The sequence below is a fragment of the Triticum dicoccoides genome, chromosome 6B (assembly GCF_002162155.2).
Source record: "Triticum dicoccoides isolate Atlit2015 ecotype Zavitan chromosome 6B, WEW_v2.0, whole genome shotgun sequence".
NCBI lineage: Eukaryota > Viridiplantae > Streptophyta > Magnoliopsida > Poales > Poaceae > Triticum > Triticum dicoccoides.
The window spans coordinates 174622982-174633103 of NC_041391.1; positions in this window are offsets into that span (position 1 = coordinate 174622982).

Genomic DNA, 10122 nt, shown 5'->3' on the forward strand with positions numbered 1-10122 from the left:
GTACAGAATACAGGTTGATCCGCCTCGAGATCATGTATAAATGAGTTGGTTTTTCTCTAGGGGCTACACCCCTTGGTTTATATAGACACCGTTGTACCTAGCATGGGCGGAGTTGGGCCCCAGGCAGCCCAAGCCACTGCCTGGGGTGTGGGAAAATTTCTAGGCCCATATATACAAAAAAAATTGGCCCGGGGCGCAGCCACTTCAAAGCCTAGGCCAATGGCCTAGCCGCGCAGGCCAGAGCCTTTCTACCCGACTGAGTTAGCACGAACAGAACTGAAGCAGGGAAATTCGTCCGCTCCCCTCCCCCAACTTCAGGAATCCTAGGCGTCGCCGCCGCGTGGCCGCGTCCCTTCCCACCGCCGCCGCCCGCCACCACTACCCCTGCCGGACGTCGTGCTGCGCGCCTGCGCCCCCCCAGTCCAGTCCCCTTTTGGCCTTCTCCACCTCTACTGTCTACCGGCGCAGGGGCAATTAGCACCTATCCAGCCGCTACCCCTGCCGGCCGTCGTGGGCTGCTGCCCTGTCCGGCGAGGCGACGACCCCGACGAACTGCCAGCGAGGTGGCCCTTCCTCAGCGGCCGCAACACATTGCAGACAACAACAAGAGCAAAGGTAGTTCTTCCAAACCCCAATTTCTGTTTGTAGATGCTTCTGTAGTTCTGTTTGATGATGGTTTAGTCAATTTCTAGATGACACCCTTGTTGCTTGATGCCACTATTTGTTATTCCCTCCGTTTCGAATTACTTGTCGCACGTATGGATATATCTAGATGTATTTTAGTTCTAGATACATCCATTTGAACGACGAGTAATTTGGAACGGAGGGAGTAGATACTTAGATGGCAAAACAAAATTTGACATTTAGGAACAAAATGGGTGATGATTGGATGAATCATAGAATGGTATGTTACATTGAGCGAGATGTATTTATTAGTATCAAAGAATCAAAGATCATCGAGCGATTTCAAGGTTATCGCACATGCAAAGGCATTTTGCCTCGCCCTATACGTAAGTTTTCAGATTTTGCATCTGTTGTTTACTCGTTTTACATGCTCTATTATGCACTAATTAGCATTCAAAATTTATCATTGAAGGTGTAGCTTCTTCTGCTATTGAAGATGTAGTCATGGGAGGCTTAGATCAACCAATCCTTTGATTTGGTATCAATCTTTTGTATCATCTATATGTGCTACATATTGTCTTTTGATTTGCCTTGCTTTATTAGTTGGCCCATCATGGAACAAATGTTACAATTGAATATCATGTTTGGTTTCTTGTTAGTTATGCAACATAGATTGATTTTTGTATGCCTTGAAACAACAGTTTTTTGTGTTTAGTTTTTAGCCCTTAGTTTCTCGCCTGGGGCGTCAGCCAATCCTGACTCCGCACTGGTACCTAGGGTTACACATAGGTTGGTTACATCTGAAGATAAAAATGTCAAAGATTGCATTCATGCCTTGGAGTATGCACTACTACAGGATGATGCTAACGCGACACTACGACCAGAGACCCTTCGATGAAACTGTGTGCCATGCAATAATCGCAAACGGTGGTGTAAACAAATCGTCAAAAAAGGTGCAAAACATTTGTGATGACGGATGCATCAAACACGGTTCAGATTTTTGTTGCGTGTGCGATGCAGGGTATATGGTTCAGTTCAATTAACTTTTTGCGACGAGGAGGAACAAAAGAAACAGGCTGCCAGATGAAGGCGTGTGCGATGTAGAGCATACGGTTCACTCGGATGAACGGTTTGCGATGAGGCGGAACAATATAAACGGGCAACCAGATGAAGGTGTGTGCGATATACGGCATACGGTTCACTCAAATGAACTGTTTGGATTAGGGAAGAGAACATCAATGATTCAACTTAACAAGATATGTGTGATACGCGGCAAACAACCTGGAGGTTAATTTGAGGACAAGTACACAGAGGTTAATTTGTGTATTCAAAAAACAAAAAATATCAAAAAGTAATGAGATAGACCTTCTTCAAGCCAATCAACATGTGTTCAGAAAACAAAAAAAAGTCAAAAACTACAAAACAAAGACCTCGATATTAACTAGATGGATGGATCACTACGATCACTACAAAGGTTTATAATAAACCTTTGTAGTTACCCATCCAACTAGTTAATATCGAGTTCACTTCCCATCCGGTCACCCATCTCATGACTACTCCAGCCTCAGCACAGTTAACTTGGAAGTTCTGTTAGATGAGCTATCGGTAGAGAAGCTGGTCCTTGCTGCTGTAGATCCCTCTTTGCAGCCTTTATTGCGCAACACAATGGAAATGGTTCAACTGAACAAAATGTGTGTGATATGCGGTAAACAAGTCCGTGATCAAAAATGTGTGTGAAGACCAATAATAACACAGACGATTGCTGCTAATAAGCCGTGTGATTTGCTCTGTCTACAGAAGAATAACACACACACACACCCACACACACACACACACACATATATATATATATATATATGCAAAATTGTGTCTATCATAGCTTGCTAGGGAAATAGCTATCATAGCCACACAACACATGCGCCGTGATCCGTGCTGACCATGTGGTGGTTAAACTAAAGAGGTGCTTGTGGGGTGTTTTGCAGCCCATGTGCAGAGAAATGCCATGCATGGTCAACACGCAGTGGTCCATGCGGCTGTACAGCAGCAGCAGGAGGAGGGCCGGCGCCATGTGCATGATGCATGCAACAATTTTGGAACCTGAAGCCAATTCGGAGAAAGCCATGTAGGAGTCACGTGACAAGTAGAAGTGGAGGGACTGAAGGTTTGAGGCTTCTGAAGTTTTTTCACTACATAAGCACATTTATCTGAAGAGTGCGGAGACACGGTTAATTACCTCAATGAATTAGCTTGTTAACTTCATGTATCAAGTAGTTAGGTAGTCCAACTTCCTGTATTTGCACATATACACGGCGACGAGCACTCCGTTTCCAAAGCGTATGGGCGGAGCTATTTTTTTGAACCGTAGAATCTTTTGCTCCAGTGAGAGTAACCATTTTTTGTGTTAGCTGCAGAAGTAGCTTAAACCTAGTATTGCTCGTTAATTAGGTAGTCAGCCTCTAGTCAAAATATCAAACCGGCTATTTTCAAAGTACCACCACCAATGCATGGCCTGCATGCTTTGGTTCTCCACAAAAAAAATTTAGATAACATTCTGATCGATGATGGAACCGACATATGTGAAGAACGCCAAAGAATAACTATCTTAGGTGGGACTGTTGAGATCGACAATAGAACCGACGTATGTGAAGAGCGCCAAAGAATAACTATCTTAAGTGGAACCGTCGAGATCAACGATGAAACCGACGTATGTGAAGAGCACCAAAGAATAACTATCTTAAGTGGAACCGTCGAGATCAACGATGGAACCGATGTATGTGGCAAATAGGAGATTTACACATATACCTACAAAGGCGCAACGTGGAGTTAAAAAAATGCACAACGTACACACACTGACACACTAACTGGCTAACCAAACTCCTATAAGCTAGCTGCAAGCGTTTCAGACAAGAGAGAGACGAGCGGTGGTAACGTAGGAGCTGCATGTACGGATGCTTGATTACAACACACACGACCATAAACCACATGTGTTTCACTGCAAGACAGACTCATCAGCCACACCTTTGTACGCACATGCAAGACATACTGCCAGAAAAGTATGTCTTGCATGTGCGTACAAAGGTGTGGCTGATGAGTCTGTCTTGCAGTGAAACACATGTGGTCTATGGTCCGTGTGTGTTGTAATAAGCATCCGTACATGCAGCTCCTACGTTACCACCGCTCCTCTCTCTCTTGTCTGAAACGCTTGCAGCTAGCTTATAGGGAGTTTGGTTAGCCAGTTAGTGTGTCAGTGTGTGTACGTTGTGCATTTTTTTAACTCCACGTTGCGCATGGGCTGCAAAACACCCCACAAGCACCTCTTTAGTTTAACCACCACATGGTCAGCACGGATCACGGTGCATGTGTTGTGTGGCTATGATAGCTATTTCCCTAGCAAGCTATGATAGACACAATTTTGCCTATATATATATATATATATATATATATATATATATATATATATATATATATATATATATATATATATAACTGAATTAAACATCCAATTACATAAGTGACTATACAGATCATTCATACATACCTCAATAAACAATTCCATGCATTCTAAAGTAGGAGAAATTCCGTTTCAAAAAAAAGTAGAAGAAACGATCGTCTAGTCATCTATTTCTTGTGACGCTCCCGCCACTGCTCTGTGGCTTGATCCCTCGCCTGGGGCATGAAGAAGACACTTCCTCATGTCAACGATCCGCGTGTACATCTCGTAGCTTGTGTACGCATCCTTGGCCGTGTACTTTACGTGTTGTTCATCCAGTTTCTCATGCCAAACATTGTGCTAGACTTTCTTGTCCTTCTTGCTCTCATCCTTCATCTTCATGTAGTAGGGGTTGATGATGGCCGAGGTGAGGTCAACCAGGGAGTTCTGCTTGTTGTTGTCGCTGCCCCAGACCTTGTAGTGGTCCTGGATGTTGACAAGATTCCGGCGTTTCAAGCCTGAAACCTTGAGCGCTTTTAGATCGTTGGTGGTGTCTACCGTAGCGAAATTATAGTCGGAGCTATTGATAAACCTGGAGAAACGCTCGCAAGGCCTTGTGGCCAGGTGGTAGTGGTAGACGAGGACGCCATGTTGCACGCACAACTGGGCGACGACAACCTTATGATCGTGCCCTGCACGACCGATGGTGTACTCGAGGTCGAAGCCGACCACTTGGTACTTGTCATCGGCAAGGAACTGCTCCATAGTTTGGATGGAGCTTGATGTCTACTACGCAACCTTCTTCTTGTAGACGTTGTTGGGCCTCCAAGTGTAGAGGTTTGTAGGACAGTAGCAAATTTCCCTCAAGTGGATGACCTAAGGTTTATCAATCCGTGGGAGGCGTAGGATGAAGATGGTCTCTCTCAAACAACCCTGCAACCAAATAACAAAGAGTCTCTTGTGTCTCCAACACACCCAATACAATGGTAAATTGTATAGGTGCACTAGTTCGGCGAAGAGATGGTGATATAAGCGCAATATGGATGCTAGATATATGTTTTTGTAATCTGAAATTATAAAAACAGCAAGGTAACTAATGATAAAAGTGAGAACAAACGGTATTGCAATGCTAGAAAACAAGGCCTAGGGTTCATACTTTCACTAGTGCAAATTCTCTCAACAATAATAGCATAATTGGATCATATAACTATCCCTCAACATGCAACAAAGAGTCACTCCAAAGTCACTAATAGGGGAGGACAAACGAAGAGATTATTGTAGGGTACGAAACCACCTCAAAGTTATTCTTTCTGATCGATCTATTCAAGAGTCCATAGTAAAATAACACGAAGCTATTCTTTCCGTTCAATCTATCATAGAGTTCGTACTAGAATAACACCTTAAGACACAAATCAACCAAAACCCTAATGTCACCTAGATACTCCAATGTCACCTCAAGTATCCGTGGGTATGATTATACGATATGCATCACACAATCTCTGATTCATCTATTCAAACCAACAAAAATTACTTCAAAGAGTGCCCCAAAGTTTCTACCAGAGAGTCAAGACGAAAACGTGTGCCAACCTCTATGCATAAGTTCACAAGGTCACTGAACCCGCAAGTTGATCACCAAAACATACATCAAGTAGATCAAGTGAATATCCCATTGTCACCACAGATAAGCACATGCAAGACATACATCAAGTGTTCTCAAATCCTTAAAGACTCAATCCGATAAGATAACTTCAAAGGAAAAACTCACTCCATTACAAGAGAGTAGAGGGGAGAAACATCATAAGATCCAACTATAATAGCAAAGCTTGCGATACATCAAGATCGTGTCGAATCAAGAACACGAGAGAGAGAGAGAGAGAGGGAGAGAGAGAGAGAGAGGGAGAGAGAGAGAGAGGGAGAGAGAGAGATCAAACACATAGCTACTGGTACATACCCTCAGCCCCGAGGGTGAACTACTCCCTCCTCGCCATGGAGAGCGCCGGAATGATGAAGAAGGCCACCGGTGAGGGATCCCCCCTCTGGCAGGGTGCCAGAATAGGGTCCCGATTGGTTTTTGGTGGCTATAGAGGCTTGCGGCGGCGGAACTCCCGATCTATTGTGCTCCTCGATGTTTTCAGGGTACGTGAGTATATATAAGCGAAGGAAGTTGGTCAGGGGAGCCACGAGGGTGGGGGCATGCCCAGGGGGTCGGGCACGCCTCCCTGCCTCGTGGCTTCCTTGTTGCTTCCCTGACGTCTACTCCAAGTCTCTTGGATTGCTTCCGTTCCAAAAATAACTCTCCCGAAGGTTTCATTCCCTTTGGACTCCGTTTGATATTCCTTTTCTGCGAAACACTGAAATAGGCAAAAAAACAGCAATATGGGCTGGGCCTCTGGTTAATAGGTTAGTCCCAAAAATAATATAAAAGTGTATAATAAAGCTCATAAACATCCAAAACAGATAATATAATAGCATGGAACAATCAAAAATTATAGATACGTTGGAGACGTATCAGAGCTCTCCACCGACACAGGATAGTTCATGTACACCATCGAGAGGGCCTTCCCCCTCACGTGGGTGTCCACTTTGTGATGTGTGGTGAACTGCCCGCCATTGTCGTCGTTGGCCGCTGGGAGCACCATTGGAGCCACGGGGATTGCCATTGGAACCACTTATTGTGTGGTGTAACGCGAGAGATGAAGATATATGGCCGCGGGAATAAATGGGGGTCGGGAGGCCTGGATTCTCGGCACGTCCGCATGGCAGTTTTTTGCTGCGGGTAACTGCATTGTCGTGCCGCGCCCGGTGCAACCGCATGCACACGAACATGCGTGATCGTGCGCCGGCCCCAAACACTTGCAGCGCGCGTGAAGGAACGAGGGCGGAGCACCCGGAGGGACGCGAGTAGAGCGCGCCGCGACTGCCTCAACCGCAAGCAACTACACGCATAGAGCAGTTGAACACGCAGGAAATGGTCGCCTACAAGCCGGCCGACACTTGCTTCGCTCCGTACAGAGCGGCGTGTGCTACTACCTCCGCCTTGGTCTATAGTCCCCTTTATATTCTGTGCCATACTTTGTCCGAAAATTCAACCAACAAAATGTTAATGCATGTTATAAAATTATATAATTGGAAGCAATGTTGAAATACGAATCAAACTATATAATCTTTGGCGACATGCATTCATATTTTATTTGTTAAATCCTACTTATAAACCAGGACGGGGGTTTAGTAGGTAATTAAATCGCAAATGTTTTTTTATTAACTGTATGTGTACGTGATACGTCCATTTTGCATCATGTTTTCCTACTATTATTTATGTTGTTTTATTAATAATGCTTTTTGGAGTAATTCTAATGCCTTTTTCTCATAATATGCAAGGTATGCACCAAGGGAGAGAATTCTGGCAGCTGGAAATCTGGACCTGAAAAAGCTACGTAAAGCTACCTATTTTGCACAACTCCAAATGAGCTGAAACTCCCCGAGGATTTTTTATGGACTATTTAAGGAATATTGGAGCAAATAAGTACCAGAGGAGGGCCACCAGGTGGGCACAACCCACCTGGGCGTGCCAGGAGGCCCAGGCGCGCCCTGGTGGGTGCTGCCCTCCTCGACCCACCTCTGGTGCCCATCTTCTGGTATATAAGTCATTTTGACCTAGAAAAAATAAGGGTAGGACATTCGGGACGAAGCGTCACCGCCTCGAGGTGGAACTTGGGCAGGAGCACTTTTGCCCTCCGGCAGAGCGCTTCCGCCGAGGGAACTTCCCTCCCGGAGGGGGAAATCATCATCATCATCATCACCAACAACTCTCCCATCTTGTGAAGGGCTATCTTCATCAACATCTTCACAGCACCAACTCCTCTCAAACCCTAGTTCATCTCTTGTGTTCAATCTTTGTATCAAAACTATAGATTGGTGCTTGTGTGTGACTAGTAGTGTTGATTACATCTTGTAGTTGATTACTATATGGTTTATTTGGTGGAAGATTAATGTTCAGATCCATTATGCTATTCAATACCCCTCTGATGTTGAGCATGTTTATCATTTGTGAGTAGTTATTTTCGTTCTTGAGGTCACGGGAGAAATTATGTTGCAAGTAATCATGTGAACTTGATATGTGTTCGATATTTTGATGGTATGTATGTTGCCATTCTCTTAGTGGTGTCATGTGAATGTCGACTACATGTCACTTCACCATATTTGGGCCTAAGGGAATGCATTGTGGAGTAGTTATTAAATGGTGGGTTGCGAGAGCGACAGAAGCTTAAACCCAGTTTATGCGCTATTTCGCAAGGGACCGACTGGATCCAAAAGTTTAATGCTATGGTTAGAATTTATTTTTAATACTTTTCTCGTAGTTGCGGATGCTTGCGAGAGGGTTAATCATAAGTAGGAGGTTTGTTCAAGTAAGAACAACACCTAAGCAATGGTCCACCCACATATCAAATTATTAAAGTACCGAACACAAATTAAGCCAACATGATGAAAGTGACTCGATGAATTCCCGTGCACTTTGCTTATCATAAGAAACCGTTTTGGCATGTACTTTGCCTCAAAAGGATTGGGCTACCTTGCTGCACTTGTGTTACTACTATTGTTACTTGCTCGTTACAAATTATCTTGCTACAAAACTACTCCGCTACTTACAATTTTAGCACTTGCAGACATTACCTTGCTAAAAACCACTTGTCATTTCCTTCTGCTCCTCGTTGGGTTCGACACTCTTACTTATCAAAAAGGGCTACAATTGACCCCATACACTTGTGGGTCATCAAGGCAATTTTCTGGCGCCGTTGCCGGGGAGTGAAGCACTCTTGGTAAGTGGAAATTGGTAAGGAAACATTATTACTACATGCTGAAATTTTTGTCACTTGCTACTATGGGAAACAATCCTTTGAGGGGTTTGTTCGGGGTATCTTCACCTCGATCGGAACCACAGTTAGTCACCCATCAACATACTGCACCTACTGAAAATATTGAATATGAAATTCCTTCGGGTATGTTAGAACAACTGCTAGCTAATCCTTATGCAGGAGATGGAACCGAACATCCTGATATGCACTTGATATATGTGGATGAAATCTGTGGATTATAGCTTGCAGGTTTGCCCGGAGATGAAGCTAAGAAGAAGTTTTTCCCTTTATCTTTGAAGGGAAAAGCATTGACATGGTATATTCTATGTGATGATATTGGATCTTGGAACTGGAACTGTTTGAAATTGGAATTTCATCAGAAAATTTATCCTATGCATCTAGTTCATCGTGATCAAAATTATATATATAATTTTTGGCCTTGTGAAGGAGAAAGTATCGCTCTAGCTTGGGGGAGGCTTAAGTCAATGTTATATTCATGCCCAATCATGATCTCTCGAGAGAAATTATTATTCAGAATTTTTATGCTCGGCTTTCTTGTAATGATCAATCCATGCTCGATACTTCTTGTACTGGTTCTTTTATGAAGCAGACTATTGAATTCCAGTGGGATCTTTATAAAGAATTAAATGCAACTCTGAAGATTGGGAACTCGACGAAGGTAAAGAGTCAGGTATTGAACCTAAGTTTGTTTGTGTTAAATCTTTTATGAATACCGGTGCTTTTCTGAAGTTTAGCACTAAATATGGACTTGACTCTGAGATAGTAGCCTCCTTTTGTGAATCTTTTGCTACTCATGTTGATCTCCTAAGGATAAGTGGTTTAAATATCACCCACCAATTAAATAAGAAGTTAAAGAACCGGTAAAAGCTAAAGAAGAAACTTTCATTTACAATGTTGATCCAGTTGTTCCCACTGCTTATATTGAAAAACCACCTTTTCCTGTTAACATGAAGGAACATACTAAAGTTTCAACTGTGGTTAACAAAATTTATGTTAGAACACCCAAACCATCTGAATAAATCAAAGTTGAACCTAATGTTGCTATGATTAAAGATCTCTTAGTTGATAATATTGATGGGCATGTTATTTACTTCTGTGATGAAGCTTCTAGAATTGCTAAACCTGAAGGAAAAGATAAACATAGACCAGTCGTTGGCATGCCTGTTATCTCAGTTAAGATAGGAGATCACTGTT